General features: G+C 41.2%; 1 long non-coding RNA gene across 1 annotated transcript; it reads left to right on the forward strand.

Moving 5' to 3' along the window:
* The first annotated feature begins 1,231 nt into the window (after positions 1–1,231).
* LOC306822842 lies at positions 1,232–3,147 on the forward strand. Its single transcript, XR_013778958.1, has 2 exons — positions 1,232–2,023; positions 2,891–3,147. It is a non-coding gene; the product is annotated as an uncharacterized lncRNA (long non-coding RNA).
* Positions 3,148–19,749: the final 16,602 nt, after the last annotated feature.

A 19,749-nucleotide genomic window follows, 5' to 3' on the forward strand; every position in this document is an offset into this window, starting at 1 on the left:
TATAAGTAGTGGCTCATGTAGGAACTGACACATTAAGAGCAAGTGTATGTGGCTCACAAAAGAAGCTCACTGAATACTGAATATTTACGTTGACACGAGAGAGGTGAAATTAATTGTCTTCCATAGAGATCCAGCATTTTACCACCAAGTGGCAGCATTGAAAAAATGGTGATAGAGTTTAACCTTACTTTTGACAATAAGGCCAGTATGTAAAAACAGTCTATGAGAAAATTACTATTTTTATACCAGAAGTCCTGGGATACAGTCCATTGTGAAAGTAAAAGAGGCAAATGACAATCTGTCATGATGCACCACTTGATCTTGATAACCTTAAGCTTAAAGTTGCAGTTAGTGTGGCAAGGGCACGTCGGGTGAAACAAGAATTAGTCTGATAATCCAGGATGTGTTCTGAGAGAGAAATTTACCCACCACTCGTGAACTCACAGCGATTTGCAAGTTTATCTGCTCTTATCATCTCTGAACTTTAACTCATTTTCTCTTCCTATGTAACTAGTCGGACAGTAAACAAAGACCGGCACAATGAAAATGAAGTCTTGGCCTAAAAGTCCTTTATTGGTAACTGCTGGCTACACCAGAAGCCCTAAAACCGTTGTTGTAGTTATTACTATTTGTGGCTATAGCTTTTGTTGAAAGCAAGTTAATGGGTTTGACATTGCCCACCTCCTTGACGAGACATAAAACATACTTTAGACATCTTTGTCCTCTGTGGAAGACAAGCCTTGTACCACCTTGCAGTAGCACAGGGAGAGGGATGAGATCCTTTTGTCTACCTAAGACGGCAAATCTTCTATCTTCTGGAAACAACATAGATAAAGAGATTGGAGCCCTTTGCCTTGTACAGACTTGAAGCCCTCATCTATTTTATTGCAGCACAGACAAAGGGCTCCAGCCCTTCATCAGTGGCATCATGAGTTGGTGAAGGATCACTGTTTTTTAAAAGACTGAGGTCTTCGACCCTTTGTACACTAACGTTCAAGATGGTTCCCTTCATCCAAACTCCCTTAAGGTTATAGATGGACTGTCACTTTATCATCTATGCTGCCTTAGGGTTGAAGTAGGCTGAATTTCTTCACTTCCTCAAAGCTATAGAAGGGTTACTGTCTCTATTGGACAAATATTTCTTCACCCTTCTCTCATGCTATACCAAATCAAGTAGAAGATGATGATAACAAGTTGTTTTTTCATATTCCAGCTCAAGGTAGGCCTTAAATAAGAACTTACTCTAAACTACTTTATATCCAAACATTTAGTTTGACTACAATCAAAGGTTACATAGGATCTGTATGCAGGTTGAAAATAAACAGCAAAAGGTCTCAAGTTTGAAATCTGCAAATGTTTCAATGATTGTGAAATATATTATTTTTTTGTGAAGTGACACTAAATGATTTTTGCACATCCAATTAATGCAATGTCCAGATTTAAATTGTGTTGTATTTGGAGTGCAATTATGAATGAAAAATGATTTACATTACTCACAATAAGTTAGGGATATTGTTATTTACACGAGGGCTTTTCCTATTTTAATGAATTAAGTAATAGTTCCCTTTGATATTACTATGAATAAGAAGAAGCATAATTTTCATTCGTGCAATATTTATTACCCCAACAATTAAGACAAACAAAGATAGCACAAAACAATCAAAGTTGACAAAGTCAGTAGCGGGTGTTTCCACCATTTGCTGCAGTGACATCCTGACAGTGATGCTCCTAACTAGCCTCATGATGTTGTTCTGCATGCAGTGACTGAGCCATCTATAATCACCAAATCTGTTTTGCACTGACTGGTGATGTCTGGCCAGACTGTTGCAGTTCCTCCACCAAAGCGACCATGGGGACCATGTTGACCTCGGCGTATCGCTCACCTTGCCTTCTGGCATCCAAGCCAAAGAGGTGGAGTCAGTTGCTCATGGTACCTCTCACTTCTCCTAAACAGGCCTGCAGCTGTGGCAGTAGCATAACGGTGTTTGTGTGCATTGGTCCTAAGGTGCCTATGCAAAAAAAGGTAGGGGTCAGATATGGAGACCTTGATGAAAAGTTGACTTGGTCAGAGAAGGCTGCTATAACAGTGTATCTGCATTGAAACATGTCACATACTTAATGCACCAAACATCAGAAGAAACAATTGAGGCTGGTTTGAAATCTCTTTTTCATTTAGGTAGATGAAATATATGTTTTGACTGTAATAGAATGTTTAACTTCATCTTTTTGCATTTTTGCTTTAAAACTAATCAACTAAGAACACATCTATCTGTCTGGAAAACATTCCCCAGATAGTTAAGTTGATGTCTGCTTTAAAGATATGGACAAAAACAAAAATCTTCTTCACTTTCTTTGGATGATTTGGGAACATTTAGAATTAATCTGCTAGCATTAAACATGAACAATAAATGATTAAATTATGGTATTATAGGATTTTCCAAACAAATCGACATGGAATTGACCGTGTGAAAAACAGACTTTCTCTTCTTAACACTAGATGGTGTAGTAGCTCCATTTATTGAGGCAATGTTTTCAGTTTACTGGTAGAGTGGCAGCTCAAATATCACACCACAGTGTCAAAGACACTTTTCAGAAAAGAGACTACTAATTAACAATGATTTTTTTTAAATACATGTATATATTTATGTAATTTCTTTTAGTATAACTCTATTTCTATGATTGCAATGACTATAATATAAAAATGGTCATATAGTGTTATGAAAACCTGTAAATCTTCCAAAAAGATCTCACTTGAGACAAAAACATCTTGATGGCTTTTTAAAAAAATGTTTTTTAACAAAGATAGCTGTCTTTAAAAATGTATCTTCTTTACCTTTCTGACTAATTTCTCATTTAAATACTCTGATTATGTCTTTATTACACTCTCCAGGACAGAGGAAGGGATTTCCATCAAAATAGCGGTCACCTTGATGATGTGAGACAACCGGATATTTTATATGAACTATAAGGAGGTTCACAATAGCTTTGCAGTCTGTCATGGTCATCTCCTGATAATGGACTTTAAAGGCAAGGCTAATGTCCAGCTTTGCTTGATTATGCATATTAATGACACGTCAAGTATTCATCACAAAAATCTTTTTTTTTTAGTAGGTGAAGAGGGCAAACGGTAATAAACGGCTAAATTTATTCACTTTGGGCCAAATCTCTTTAATCACGAGGAGGAAGCTGTCATGAGACTGGTTGGCCTGGCTGCTGGAAATCTTCAAAAATTGTTCTAAATCAATGTTATACGTAATATGATCACTTAATAGATGAAAAACAACAAATCCATTAGGAGCCGATGAGCCCAAAAGCTTGAGAACATTAGCTTCATAATCAAGAGATTATAAAAACAATTGCTTTTTTCATGCTCACTCTAGGGAAACATAATTGCAGGTGCCATATGCAGCAGAGCAGGTTTTTTTTTTTAAGACTGGGGGCTGCCAGCCCAGCATTGTACTCTGAGGCAAGCTGCAGTGGGCTTTTGTTGAAGTGCTTGGGATAATACAAAGAGAACTTCAAACAGGCTTTTTATTGTGTTCTATTCTTCTGGGCAAGCTGATTACAGTTAAGGATAAAAGTTGTTCCTATACAGTAAACTAATGCGGAGAATCAGAGAGAACTAATTAAGTCATGGGGGGATCCGAGGCGGTCGGCACGGCTCTGTTCACCAACAACCATACCAGTGGGGGTTTAGTAAGAACTTTACAGCCCAACAGCAGTCAGCATCAAACGTGTTTACTGTCAGCTGAATGTCCGGCTGAGGCATGAACTGCTGGATCTGCAAAGCCACCTGGGAAAAGAACAGAAGCTCTTTAAGTCTGAGTGCTGATAGACCTGACTTTCCCACTTTTTTCCTTCCCTCTTGCCCTTGTCTTTACCAGAGCTACAGAAGTTGCACCATTATCCAAAGCAAACATATAGACACTGAGTGTGTTTCAAGAAGAGGGTTTGAGTTTTGTATTGTATCAGCACTTTTTCACTGACATTAAAATCTCAAAGAGGTGACCCTTAAGATTCTTGTTTTTGTTTTTTGTTTTTTTTACAAAATCGCACACCATGTTCACATAATAAAAATGTGAAATTCAATATAATGATGTGTTTTAACCTTGTTTTAATTATGCAATAAACCTTGAATTTAAGTTTTTATTTTATTTTCCTTGTGAAAAAGAGACCTTTACTTTTTTAAAGTCCTACTTCAAATCAGACAAGTTGTCAAACAACAAATCATGTCTTTCAGGTCAATGTCAGGGTAGTATTTGGTGAATTGAAATACAATCCAATTGAGTTTTATTGAAATGAATACATATTAAAAGCAGGGTAGACAACTTTGGAGAAAACTGCACAAGTGTGATCTGTGTTTGGAAAAAAATCAACAGATAAAAATGGCACAGGCACAAGGTGGCTTTTTTTGAATTATATAACTACATGAAAACTTTTTAGCCCCTGAAGTTAAAAATAATAATCTTGTGTGCACACTGCTCTAAACTCAATCTACCAAAACACTTTTTTTTCCCTTGGCCAATTTATTGTAAAAATACAACAACAAAAAACAGGAGATTTCAGAATCAATGTGTGCTTGTCGAGTGTGATGTGATTTTTGCATGTATATGTATTTTACATGTTATATTGTGTTAGCCTCTGTATGCTTTTCTTATGCTCTTATTATACATACATGATTTAAAGGTGGGACCTGTCAGCCTGTTCAACATCAATTCCTGTGAGAAATGTTATTAAACAACTATTTTAATTCCTTCATCTCTGTTTATTTGTGTTAATACCCCCATGTTAATGATATTAATGAGGGTTATTTGTTCCTGCATATGAATTCTTTTTGCATCCTAAAGCAAATTGTATATGAATGAGCAGAAGTAGAGACACACCATCTGGGAGACAGTTTAAACAAATGTTGCAGTATTTGTATGATTTGTAAGATTTAATGTCTTTTTGTGTGTTAAACATACACACACACACACAAACACATATACTGTGTTAACACTAGTTCACTGATGCTTTTCTTCCCCTTTTTTTGTAATGGGGAGGACCCGTCCTGCTGCCTGTAGCCACCTGCAAATTACAATTTTGTACTCCAAGAGTTAAGACTGTGTTCTTTCAGCCCATTCTCTATGTGTTTGTGTGTTTGTGAGTGTGTCTATGTGTGTGAGTGTGTCTATGTGTGTGTGTGTGTGTGTGTGTGTGTGTGTGTTTGTGTGTGGGTGGGTGTGCCGGGGGAGGGGTAGAGAGAGTCTGGTAGAAAACCTTTAATCCGGGTGCTGTCAGGCCCAAACCCGGCTTGACGTCCCATTGATGTGGAACAGAACAAAACACAGGGCCCCTTGCTAAGCTCCCACTGGCTCTCACACACACACACACACAAACGCACACACACGCGTGCCCGCTCACACAAACATGCACGCACAGACACACACACACACACACACACACACACACAAACAGACACACACACAGGGCCCCTCACCAAAGCCCCTAGCCTGGCCCCCTGCTCCCTAACTGGGAAGGGCATTCCTCAGCCTATGAACATGCGTATACATACACAAACTAATGCTCACTCTTACACATGCACGCACACACACACACACACACACACACTTGACCGAATCTTAACTCTTTAAGGACTGTGTTGTAATTCGCAGGTGGTCAAGGCGTGTCTCTCTTTCCTATAGGGTGTGGCTATACATTTCCATATATACATCTGAATGTGTGTCTATGAGTGTGTGCCTCAAGTAGGCAGAAGACACTTTGATTTGAATACATCTACCAATCCAGAACACCCACACACACACACACACACACACACACACACAAACACATATATAATGCTTGTGAAATGCTTGGATATAGTTAACAGAAGCCAGATGCCCCAGTATGTGTTGCTGTGCATCCATGGTGACAACAAACAGTTATTATTGTCCTCCTGTTTGGACAGCTCCCAGCCTGCAGCATCTCTGCTTACCATTAAGCTAAAGAAAAAGAAACAGAATGAAGGAGATAGGAAGCAGAGACAGAGAAGGCAAGCGGATACCCCCCCAAAAAAACACTTACATAAAAATAAACATGTGTTTGACTAATGTCTGGTGTGTCTTAGATATTTATATGTTTGTATGTATGTTGTCCTTTTATTGGCCAGCAGGTGGTGGTGTTGTTAGCAGTCAGTTGTAGAGCAGATCAACCGACTCCAACTTTGACCCAACTTTGGCCCAGGGTTAAAAGATTGAATCAATAGCTCTGTCCCTTTAGAACTAAGGTGGTCTTGTATTGTTCACTTTTAGGCTTCACTTAAAATAACTCATAGCGCTAAAGGCAGCCACATCCGGCGTGAAAAAACTTTCCCACCTGTGACCATACACACCCACTCGTCTATACAGTACATGCCTGTCTCCCTCTTCACCTTCTCAAGGACTCGGTTTCCGCGTTTCAATTACAGACATCTTTATTCCCCAGCGCTGGAATTCTGCTGCTTCCGTTTTGGAAACGTCTGAACTCGGAGTGAGCCGTTTGTTCGGGGCTGGGCTGCGCTCCAGAGAGGCCTGAGCAAAGTCCCAACCAAAATGTTTTTATTGACGGGGAAAAGCAGTCGGGCCGACAGCACCGATTGGCTGTAATTGGTCGGCAAATCCGTGGGTTGTTTGAAATACCCTATGTAAAGTGGCAGCCTTTAAAAGCACACACTCACACACACATACGCCCACCCCTGTTTCTCCCCTCCTGACGCTTTAAGAGAAGCCAGATGTGCCACGGGGAAGCAATCACCCCTCTATTTGTCTTGGTGCTGATCAGGTTAGAGAAGTGTTCACAGGCCAAGCCAGAAGTCTACACACTGCTGCCTGTTGTCCCTACACAGATTCAGCCAACTGGCCCAGTCAGGCTGCTCACTGTTGAAACAGCATTACAGTGAGAGTAGAGGAATCCTCTGTCATCAGCAAAAGGCCAATAAAGAAAAGGAGTAACTTCTTGTACGTTTCGGACTCTTTGCAGACGTTTAAAGTAGCACCAGGCTTTGATGAAAACTACTTTCTTGTTTCTTTGGTAGAGCTAAGTAGCCTGCTGGGCTAATGTCTAAATTTGAGGGTCAGAGAAGAAGCAAGTAGCTAACATCTTTCATCTGTTGATACGGACACCACCGTTTAGGCCTGGGTCAGTGGATGTGAGGTGTGGAGGCAGCAGCGTGCATGTGTGTGTACGTATGCGTGGAGGGAGAGCATTGCAGCCGTTGAACACACAGATGGTTTGGTTTAGAGCAATGAAATGAGCACCAGACACAGAGCAGTGACAGTGAACGAAGGCCTCAATGATGCACACACACATGAACGAAGCCCTGACTGCGCGGGTTAATGGAGTGACGGAATCCAGAAGGAATTTACTCAAGGACTCAGGGAGTGAACTATTAGGTAGCCTTTAAACTGCCCTGCAAAAAAAAAAAAAAAAAACTCGAAGAGAACAGCTTAGTTTTTTCACATTGTTACAACACTTTAACAAGGATCGTGACATGTGCAAGGCTGTCGGCAGCAAAAAATAAAGGAAAGAGATGTAAACAAAGTATGTACAATAGATAAAAAAAAGATGGTGGGTGGGGGAGATGTTGAAGAAAATAAACATGAAACTAAGCAGTACCTGGGTGGAGTTCTCGTCAGCGAAACCTGATCCCACCCACACTTCCCCACCTCCTGATTGGCTGGCCCTCCTGTGAACCTTGGCCTTTGACTTTGTCTGGGGCTTGTGACCTTGTACGAAGAGCATTGCGTCTCCTCCCAGACTCTCTCTCCTGGCTTTTCCTCTCTGCCCATCCATCTCCAGTGAACGAGGGTCGTCCGGGAGGAGATGGAGAGAAGAAATGTCAGCGAGACATTAAACAGAGTGCGTCTGTGTGTGCTCTCATAGTCCAACCTGTCTGATTCCCCCCCACCCCACCCCATCCTCCATCCCTCCCACCCCTCTTCTTCCTCCACCTCCTCTCAGCGCCTCCATACTCTTCTCCACCAAGCAATAAATTCATCTTCTGTTCTCTAAATCTCCAAATCTCTTGGTCTTTTATTTTTGACCCATCAACACCCTTATCCTTTTTTTCTGCCTCTCTTATCTCTCTTGGGCTTATAACAACCCATGTCAAAGAAAAACAATAATAAACCGATAATTCAAATAAATCAGTTGTATTTTACAATTTCCTGGCAAAACAGAAAATGTAAAAAAAAGAAGAAGAAGAAGTTAAATTTTATTTGAATGAATCTTGAATGTATGAAATTATAAATATGAATCAGCTGTAAATCCGAAATGACGTTAGTTGGCATGTAAAATAATAATGAATGACTCAATAAAAAGCTGTCTTTATATTGATTTCAATGCAGTCCACTTATTTTATAAAGCCAACACATTTTGAAGAAACAACTGTTTCCCACAGTGCTGCAGAGACATCAAAATTACAGAAACTAAAACATAGAAAAATAGATAATACATAAAAAGCAAACAATTAAAGATGAAAAATACAAATAAAATAATCAAAAAGAAAACTGTAAAATACATAGCTAATAAAACATAAAAAAGCCAATTCATTATTCAAAAAGATTTGATTAAATCAAATTAATTGAAAATTATCAAATCCAAGAAATATAAGAATAAGAATATGTGAATAAATGTACTTTTACCCTTTCTGAAGATTATTACCATTCACATGATCTGTGCATGTTTATGAAGCAGCATTATTCGAACGTTACAAGTTCTTCAATCTAAAGTAAAGGGTTTTTGTTTTATAGAGGGTCATGAGTCACGTTATATCTTAGCTGGGACCAGAAACAAATAGAGCTGTCTTTATGCCGAGCCAAGCTTACCTGCAATACCTGTAATTTGCTGTGTTATCTTGCTGAAATAAAAGTGATATTGATTATGTTAAGAACAAGATCATGTTTATTTCTCTCAAAGTGTTTCTTCAATGTAGTTTCTGGAGGAGCTGCCGGTAACAAAATATGTCCATGATATTTTTCTATTAACAAAAATGCTGTTAGGGATTTTTACCAGAAGAGATATAAAAAAATGTGTCTCCTCTCCTCTCCTCTCCTCTTCTCCCCTCTCCTCTCCTCTCCTCCCCTCCTCCCCTCTCCTCTCCTCTCCTCTCCTCTCACACACACATATGTATACTCCACACATGTAATGCTGGCAAACCCACACAGAAGTCTCTGTGCTGCTGTCTTGGTATAGAACATGGCAGCAGAGCACAGCTGAGCCGTGTTTATTTTATTGGATGTTTATTTCGCTGTGTAAAACATGCCACTCAGGGACCTCGTGGCGCTATGTACTCAAACTCCTCTGCCTCGTTCTACTCCTCTCTTCCAGTGTAAACAGTGTGTTTATTGGGAGTGTTTCCTTCACTTGTCTGTGCAGAAGTATAATCCATCCAGTCAAACATTGTAAACAACATCTCTACATGTTTATAAATACTGCCCAGCCACTCTAATGAATTTATGTTAATTCCTTGTTGAAGTGCATCTACTGTGTTGGGGATGCACAAGTTAATGCTTGTCTGTAAGGTGAATGTGCAAGTAATCTGAAGAGTACAGAACATATATTTTTTTTCTGCTTTCTGATGTCCTGGAGGCAAGATTTAGTTTTTGGGGTGTGCAGCCTGTTTAAAAGCGTCCAACCTGTGACAGCAGCTAGCAGTGACTGATATGAACCAATGTATCGCAGTATGAAGTCCATTAGCAACCAACTCTATTTGATTCCGTTTATTTCACTTTAGCTCACCGCAGCAAGCTCTGATCGTTGTATAATGAAGCGTGTGTGTTAATTTTGAAGTTTGTTCCAATGATTTGACTTTGATGATTTTTTTTTAACACAAGGAGACAGCTGCTGCTACTGGAAATATGTGCACAATATTAAACTTGGCATTAACATTTTGGAATTTTAATTTACCACGTTTACTTTTTTTTTGTTTTTTAACCCAGAGAGACATTAATCTTAATTTCCTGTGTTGGAAATATAAACTTGAAAACCAATGTAGGCCTACTTACTTAATAAAGGATGGTGACTGTAATGGTTTTTACTTGGCTCAGTGTTTCTTACTCTATTATGTTGCACAAAGATAATTGAATTGTTCCAGGTTTTGTACAGACTATGTAATGAAATGAAATGTATAGAATAGACTGATTCCAACTCCACAGCCTGGTGTTGCTTCATGGCACCTAAAAGATCGAGAAATGCATTTTGTTGTTTAATAACTTCTTTAAAAATCCCTCTTAAGTAGGCTAACAACAAAAATTGCCAGGGCTGAAGATCTTTTGTCTTAGAAGACACCTAGTTTTGGGTCCATGATATATCCCATATTACAGTGGGCTATATGCCTATCCTAAAAAGGTGAAACAGCGCCCCCTACCCCCAACAGAGAGTATTACCACTGTCTGTCAACATCTTCATATTTGGCACTGCCCGATAGAAAGCATGCAGAACGTGGCTCACTTCATAATTGAAAATAAAACAATTGTAACATAACATTCATATTACTTTGAACTGTGAATGAAAACGCAACATTAATGAAATGAAAGTTCAATTGTTTCTTTTTGGTACAAACAATAGAAGTTAACATAATTGACATGAAGCGACTGGAAGAGTTAGCGTGTTTTTAAATGTTCTTTATAATGTTAGCTGCAGGGAGTAAGCTAGCAGTTGTTGAGTTAGGTGGACAGAAATGACCTCCACAGAAACATAATTCATCTAAATCATTACGAGAACAGAAACTACTTCGACATCAAATGAGGTGAGTCAAAGTCACACTGTATCTGTTTTTTTTTTCCTGACGGTAAAATGTCTCTCCATGACTGTGCATGTAAATTCACCTGTTCATATCATGAGGCCTGTAGGTCGGCTCTATTGTTTTCTTTTAAACTTAAGCTGTTGTGTTTTGGGCAGGGACAAATGAAGCCTGCATTTAAAAACTATTTTTTAAATATGTTGTGATATGCGATTTGTGAGTGGTCATATTAAGAGGAATATCAGCACCCTCATTTCTGAGTTCGGTTACATAGATCAGTTTAACATGACTTTATGATTACTACCTGAAGGCTTTCTTAGCTGTTTTCGTCTCTAATGTATTGAGTTAGTTTTGTGTCATGTTATCGGTTGTATACTACAGGGTTTTGTTTGGTTTTTATAGCCTATAATAGGCTGTAAACCGAACCCCTATTTATAAGTGCATTATTTCTCAGATTAATTCACTAAGTAGGCTACTATAATAGGCCTACTTTATGATTAAGTCTGTAGATTAAACTAATACAGTCACAACCCCTCTATAAATATAAAGTTCAGTTCTGTTTGGAGCCATGCAGGAGAGCTGTCATAAGTTTATTTGAAAACACTGACAAAAAGAAGAAGAAATGAATAGCTATATTTCTGGTACTTCCTGCATTGATGTCATATTTCACATTTGAACTGTTTTTATATAATTCTCGTGTAGTCTGATGACGAAGATGACAGGCACAGAGAGGAGGCCAAATGTCTTTATTAAAAAACATGTCCAGGTCTAGGAAACAGTTTCTGAATTCACAAGTTGATTCTACAGTAGGACTTGTTGATCCCGACTGTGCCGGAGATGAGGAAGAGGGAGAGAAAGGGAAAAGGGAGAGCACACTAACACAAAACAAAAACGGCACATTTCATGATGTCTTTTTTTTTTGTTACTCTGTGACTCTCAGGTCCATCTGTGATTTTTTATGAGATCCACTGCAGTCTGGAGTCTCTAGTGGTCACAGCTGTCTCGAATGAATGAGCCCTCTGCAGGCCTGCGCACACATCGGGAGATCCAGGTAGGTGAATAATTATAGGACATAATCATTGATTGTGACAGTTTATTCGGAAATTTGCGAAGGGCATGTTTGTATAGCAGTGTCGTGAAACACTTGGGGGAAATATACCTCTTCCTGTCCTTCCACTTTTCTTCCTCTATTGCTGGTGCACTGGATTCATCACAGCTCCACCTCCGTAACAGCGAAAGGCCATTTGCAGTTAGACTTGAGATTCGCCATGAGCTGTACTTGGAACTCTTTGTTCGCCATGAAAACACCCGTCAGACTTTGACGAAGGCCTGTGGTGGTACTAAATTAGTCAGTGGCCTCCACCACCAGTTTTTTCTTCTAATTAAAGAAAAGCTCAACGTCTTGAGCCGCTTGTAACTCAAACTACACTTCAGTGTGTGTGTGTGTGTGTGTGTGTGTGTGTGTGTGTGTGTGTGTGTGTGTGTGCGCGCGCGCGCTGCAGGTGTTGACTCCAGAAGTAAACGATGAGCGCAGTCAAAGGTCCGCGCTGTGAGCAACAGCATTGACAAGCACTGTGACGAGGCACCGCTGATAGCACGATATCGCTAATTTTAAATCTGTGATACAGCATCTTCCAGAAACTTCATGTTGCGCTATCTGTAATGGCAGCAGTGTTGTTTGTGTTTGTACATGCAGGGGACACACAGACTCTTCCTGCACAGTGATCAGCTCTCAGACTGTTGATGGAGATATCACACTGACTTTTATTGTATGTCAGTCATGGAAATGATAAAAGTGGCGGTTTCGGTTTGCATCCTGTTGGGGTGTTGGTTACGTTGTGCCCCCCCCCCCCCCCCCCCCCCCCCCCCTTCCATTATTCACTGTCTCTCTTTACCTTTACTATCTTATAAAGTCAAAATCCCCCAAAATGATTGCTTCAAAAAAAACAAAAAACAAGACAGCATGACTTGCTTCTGGCCCCTTATCTGACATCACACATCATGTGGCTTTAGGCATGTGCATACTGCAATTGAGATGGTAAAATTATATTGTTCAGTTCAAGTACAGTCATTTCAGCAGCTATCAGATAATGCAATAATTTCAAAAATGTGACGGGCATCCACATATTACTTCCACTCACCAGCCCCGTGCACTGTTAGATATAAAGTGAACAACCTTCTGTAGAATAGTTTGTGGTCATTGTCGATAGTGTTTTTGTCAGTGTTTGTATTTTTAGTTCTCACCAAGGTGAATTCATTTCTCCGTTCCTTCTTGTCTCTGAGTGACTTGTGTTGAATGAAAGAGGACCTGAGAGAGGACGATTCTCTCAGATATAGTTGAAGCCTCACACAATGACTCATCACAGACAACATAATGGGGATGTCTCTCAAAAAATACAACCATTCCTCCTCTTAATTCTAATCCAATTAGTTTTTACTGGTTTGCTCAAACTGTACACAATAGGTAAGTTATTTAGCAGCTGCTGATGTGTTATTTTGTTTTGAATACTTTTTGTCTTTGAGTATGATTCTGTGTGTGTGTGTGTGTGTGTGTGTGTGTGTGTGTGTGTGTGTGTGTGTGCGCGCCCTCAGACTGAGTTATCATGGCTCCTACCTCATCAGGCCCGACAGGTGTTATGACATTGAAATGAGAGCAGTGATGTATGCATCTGTAATGTGGACCTGTCCTCTTTTCGCTTGATGGAAACTGACACGTCTTATTATTGTGACACGCCTGAGAAAAGAACAAAGTCGCAACACTTTGCCTGAAGTGATTCTCATAAGACATTATGAAGCGCCAGGAGCATGCTTTCTAAAGACATTGACAAAAAGTGACACATCACATTTAAAAAAAAAAAAAAGAAATCTTCCAAAGTGCTAACTAATCCAATGTCAGTTCTATTTAGTGCAGATAAATGAGAGTTTCTTTTACAAAGTGGACTCTGGACTGAGGATGTGAGAGTCAAGTGATGATGGTAACATACTTATTCAGTGTGACTTTTTAAACAGTTATCAGATGCAGAAGCATTCATAAACGGAGAGATGATGCAGAACGGTACTTTGGTAGTTTATTACCTGTACTTTGCAAACAGACAAATGAAAATGAATAAGAAATCCACAACCTCATGTATAAGTGTCAAAACTGAGGAAAAACCACAGTGACCAGCTCGCTCTTCCCTTCTCCTCGGAGAAATAGCTCGACTGAAGCGGGATTCTGATTTTCTCTTTTGTCAAAATCAAAACTGTTTTTTTTTTTTTTTTTTTTTTTGCCACGTCGTTGACCTGTAAGCTCCTCTCACTTATGTAACTTGTTTGGCTGTAAACCTCCTAGTTATAAAAAGGCACATTGTGGTGACTGATTTGTTGGGTATTAAACTGCAGCTTTGGCCCCCGGTACAAGTGACCTTGCAAGCCTGTTTTTTTGTTGTTGTTTTTTTGCGTTAAGAGGGTTCATAGTCTGTTCAGAACAACATGTCTCCTGAACATGTCTATCACTTGTTTTTTTTCTTATCTTTTAATTTGACCTTCTGGTCATAATTAAAGGCATACTTGACTGTTGTAGAGATCACATAGTAAGGTATGATTGAATAATGAGTTCTCAACAACAAGATGTGCATTTCAAAGCTTAAAAAGCCAAAAAATTCCTGCACACTTCAAGTAAGACCCAGACCTGAGGTCGAACTCACACAAAGTCATTCAGAGCAGTCGGAGACACACACACACACACACACACACACACACACACACCGAGAGATGTCACAGAGTGAACGAAACAACATGGACAACACAGGCAAGCCGAGCAAGAAAGAAAGGAACAAAGAAAAGATCATCTTGTTCCTGGGATGACAGGGGTTTCCCATCTCCGCTGGCAGAATGAGAGAGCTTTCTCCCTGGACGATAAACCTGCCTGTCACCAGTCTGTCCGCTCCCCAAACCAGGAGAACGGTCAGAAGCGTGAGGCTAAGCTAACGTGAGAGAGGAACACTCAGCTGTGGGTGTTCATCAGCCGGCTGCTGCTCCAGAACAACATCAAGCTCGTGGTGAATGAAACACACACACACATCAGCAACCAGCAGCAGCCAAACCAGTGCAGGCTGATGGAGTCAAGGTGAAAATCCCTGCATTCATGGATTTAGATTTCAGTCATTTCAAACCTTTTCCAACCATTTCAGAGTTTTCCATCACTAAGGGAGAGCAGACCACCAAGACAAAGACAGACAAGCCAGCTTTAGTAACTCTGCTGAATCAGTTAAAGGAAACACCAGGACAAAGAGGCTCAGCTCAAGCCAGGAATGATTTTTGTTTCTGAGCTTAAGCATGAGCAGTTTAAAGCCACAGAGGAACTGCACATCTCAAGAAGTATAATGAAGATTTAGCCTCAGAGATGAAGCAGCTAAACGAAGCCCTCAAAAAGAACACCGAGCAGCAGAATGATGAAAAGCTGAACAGTGACATAAAGATCGAGGACCTGGAGCTTCGACTGATGGAGAAGAAAGGTTACAGAATCGGCGGCTCTTCAGAAAGTCCAGAAATCACAGGAGAATCTTTGCGACCAAAAGAAGAGTCGTCGTGAGTTTGAAGTTCTCCTGGAGCAACAAGAGAATGACCGGCTGAGGGCTGCACTGTCCCAAACTGTGACGGAGGTGGAGAGTCTGCGGCTGCATCGGGAGGAAGAGAGGTCCGGCCTCCTGCAGTCCCTCAGCACACCCAGCGAGCGCTCTTGCCGTTTTTTCTTGGGGCTCCTCCAAGCGCTCAAGTTCAAAATCTTTCAACCAACGGACCACTCACACTAGCCAAACACACTCGGGGTAAAGCATGCTCAGGCATGGTATGGATTGGCTAACGTGAGTGCGCCCATCATCACTCTGTTCAGTCTTTTGGCCTCCTCTGTGATGCCTGTACTCCAGCACACACGGCAGCAAAGAAGATAGTGCTGATAAAACATGCAAAGCATTTTGTTGCTGAGGTTAAAGGACCTGAGACTCCACAGGAAGTTAAGCCAGCTCAGGTCCTTCCTGTAGACGGCATTCATGGTGGTGAAGCATTCTAGTCTGTCATTCACATGTACCCCTCTCAGAGTCCGTCCCGGTGATGCAGACTGAAGAAGAAGAGACCTGGTCCTGACGTGTCCATTTAAACGCAAGCGTTGGATATCACATTGTGCAAGGTCGTCCACACTGCATCCGTTAAATATCTCAGTCTTTGCTCTGGGAATTTCACTTCCCCCTGCAAACAGGAAGACATCTTTTTTTTCTTTTATTTTTTATGGACAAACAAGTGTGGTGCTTTGTATTTAGGAGGTGTGTTGACACAAATAACAACGCTGTCAATAAACAGATCCCGGCGAGCTGCAAGAAAAAGTTATTCTCCAAGTCAAAGTGCAACCTTCAGTCCCGGATGGAGATAATGTTTTAATGCACCTTTATCTCCACGATGTAAAACAAGCTAATAAGAGCGGTTGAGGCGCTCTGACCTGCTCACTAGTGGGAGAGCAGTGGAGTTTTAGGCCTCACTGATGTTTACAGTAAGAAGATCTCCAGTCTTATTTAGCTGGTGGTGCATATCACATATGGTAGGAAAGTGGGACGTGTAGAGGAGAGGGGAGCAGGGTTGAAGTGGCTTGTGATAAGATAGGAAGGTTCCTGGGTGTTTTGTTTGGAGGCCTGCAGTAACTCTGCAGATGAGGTCAGAGGCTTGCAGGTTGGAGGAATGTGTCACACTGAATGAACAAATTCATTTTGGATTTTGCGCGAACTTCATGGCAGTGGCAGAACTTCAGATGTTTCAGTGACTAACATGAAATCGATAGGCAGTGGTGTCCTCTTAAAGTACTGCACGTCTCCAGCATGCCCTCACTCTTAAGCTCCACTTATCTGTGAACAGCCTGACACTCACGGTTGCCAGGCCAGAATCACGTTTTTCTCTTCCATGAATATTTAGAGTTCAGTGAAACCAGCATTTATTTTTTTTATTTCTTTTAAACTATTACTTCCTAATTGTCAGTAAAGCTGCTGGACTCGTCTGTTACCTCTGCTTGGGATTATAAAACACACTGACTAAACCGTGACTGACGACAGGTGACAGGTCTCCACCTTCTACTGTTGTATAGAGTCAAAGCCCCCCCCCCCCCCCGGGACAAATAAAGTTTTTTCGAATTGAATTGAAGGGACACTTTGGGCAAAGTTTCTCTGTTGTATTTCGGCCTTCAGTCTGGTAGGACATTGTGAGCGTAAGCATGTTGCTATTTCCCTCGGAGATGGCTCGGCTGAATTGCATGAAAGGACAGCTCAAGTGTATTAGTGAATCAAGTACACACATTTTATTACCCGTCATCCCTTTATCTTTGGATGTGAAAGGGTCTATTCACTCGGCTGGGCTTATGCAGTGCACGAACAAGCAGCCGGTCCCGCGTGTGCTGGCTGAATTTGTCCGTGTTCGCTCCAACAATTGAGAGGGACAAAGGTGAACCAACTGATTTGTTGCAGTCGCTAAAATAATAGAGCAATTTCTTCCCTTAATGCTCGCGGCCCGCTGTTGACTCGCACAGACGCACGCTTAGAAACACACACTGACGGACAGTTTCTTTAGAGAACAGGCCGTTCGCTCAAATCGTCCTCAAACAATGAAGTGCTGAACAGATCACATCAATCTCTCTCAAGAGAAATATTAGCCTCCCCCCAACCTTCCTTTCCCTCCCACTCACACATACTGGAGGCTGTGTATACGTGTAGTTTTGCCTGAGCTGTGGATGTGTAGGACGTGTCGGAAAAAAAAAAAGATACATTTTCAGCTTGTCTAAAATCTACCTCCGAGTCCCCTTGAGAGGTTTACACAACGGGGGAAAATAGTGGATGAGGTTTGACTGTCCAGTGGAGACATGATACACCTGTATTTTTTGGGGTGGAGGAGGCCATGTTTTTACAGAAGCTTAGACGACGCTACTCCAGCTAAAAAAAAGTGCAATGATTTAAATTGTTATATGTATTTGCTAAAGCACTATCCTGAAAAGGTACCACGCTAAAGAAAAGCAGCATTGTTCAACTTCAAGAGGCAGGATGTTATATGAGAAGTCTTCAAAAGAAGTTAGAATATTTTTAAAGAGAGATGAAGGAAGACTGTCTGATAAGGCAGGTTGGTTTAAAAAAGTTTCACTATTTAATGCCGTTTTTCTCCTCGTCTCTCTCTCTCTCTCTCTCCCCTCCTCCACTAATCTCTGCATATTAGCTCTCAGGAAGGGAAAGCTCCGTCGGTGTGCTCTGGCTGTTTTAATATCTGTCAGCTTCATCCTGTGCTCCATCCCTCTGCTTCCTCCTCTCTTATTTTGGCTCTCCGTTTCCCCCCCGTCTTCATATTTCACGCCTGTGTTTGACTCCTCTGTCCCCGTCTCTGTTCACTCCATCAGTCCTCGTCAGCGACCGGCATCGGGCAACTCTGTGTGCGAACGTGTGCGTACTTGTTTAGAGAGTGATGATGAGGTCTACGCCGTTCGGTGCGTTGTCTCGGCGTTCCTCTTTTCACACAGTGCGTTTTGTCACAGAAACCCAGATTTCTTGACACTCCGTGTAAACACGCTGATTGCAGCTAGAGCTGTGGGACCTGTGTGTGTGTGTGTGTGTGTGTGTGTGTGTGTGTGTGTGTGTGTGTGTGTGTGTGTGTGTGTGTGTGTGTGTGTGTGTGTGTGTGTGTGTGTGTGTGTGTGTGTGTGTGTGTGTGTGTGTGTGTGTGTGTGTGTGTGTGTGTGTGTGTGTGTGTGCGCGTGCAAATGCGACCGGGTGTGCACAGGTGTTTCAGGGTTACTCCATCATCTCTCTGCAGGCCGTCATTCCAATTAGCCTACATGCATTTCAATACAGCTTTCAGCTTGCAGACATTTTTTTTTTCCAAGTTGAATTCAAAGAACGTCTCATCAACGAAGGCCCCGTGTCCACCTAGCGCTAGCATCTTTCTTCCTTCTTTTCAAAATGTTTAGATAGCGTTTGAAGCGGCCAGCGTCTTTTCAACAAACGCTCTGCCGTTTTTTCGTGCGACCAACTCCGAGTGCTCAAGTTGAAAATTTTCCACTTTTCAGACAGGCGCTGTCGACGTCACCGCCGATCATATTGCCCGTATTTTAGCTTCGTACGCATCTCGTCTTGATTCGCATCCTCTTTGCTCCGTGTCTACTGCGGTAAAAAAAACAATCTCAAATATATAAAACATGCACTAAAACATAACAGAGCTATACAGGATGTTAAAAGCGACCGTTGTCATAGAGACAGGACAGACGTGCAGTGCTTTTTTTCTTTTTCTTTTTCTCAACGAACAGACGCATCATGCAAACAATCCGAAGCGCAGAGCCAGCGCTTTCCTGCCTGGAAAAAAAACAAACAAACACTAGGTGGACACGTGGCCTTAGACACTATACAAAATTCCTCCAGTAATACAAAACTCTTTAATATCCATTACAATTAAAATTAAAGTAATTCAAGATGTGCCCTTGGTGCATGCATTGGTTCAGAGCGTACTGAGACATCCTTTCACCCATTGAATCAAATGTGTCTCTTTAGAAAGTGAATTCGGTTGACTGAGGGTGTCACCTCAACCGCTGACGCTTTTTTGGCCTCTTTATTTCATGGAAATGCATTTTTCAATTGGCAATTCACAAGTCGCAAAATGCCCAATGCAGTTTAACAAAGGATTCTGCAATTAACAATCCAATATTCATAGTGGCAACTCAATCCTTTTAAATGTTAATACATTTCAAGTTGAATAATTCTGATTCAGAATGAAAGTGATGGGTTTCGATTTAGCTGGTTTGTAAGTCCGTGCGCCCTGTGAGCAGACGCTGCAGTCCAACCCTTAATATTTGCAAAAGCACATTATTATTGGTAAAACACATTTAAAAATAATGAGTATGTGCGTCAAACAGAAGGGATTTGACCCAGTGGGTGACTTGTGCTTTGCGTCTACCCCCCCCCCCCCCCCCCCCCTCGGGAACATCGCTCGGGTTC

Source organism: Symphodus melops, assembly GCF_947650265.1.
Source record: "Symphodus melops genome assembly, chromosome: 4".
NCBI classification, from domain to species: Eukaryota; Metazoa; Chordata; class Actinopteri; order Labriformes; family Labridae; genus Symphodus; species Symphodus melops.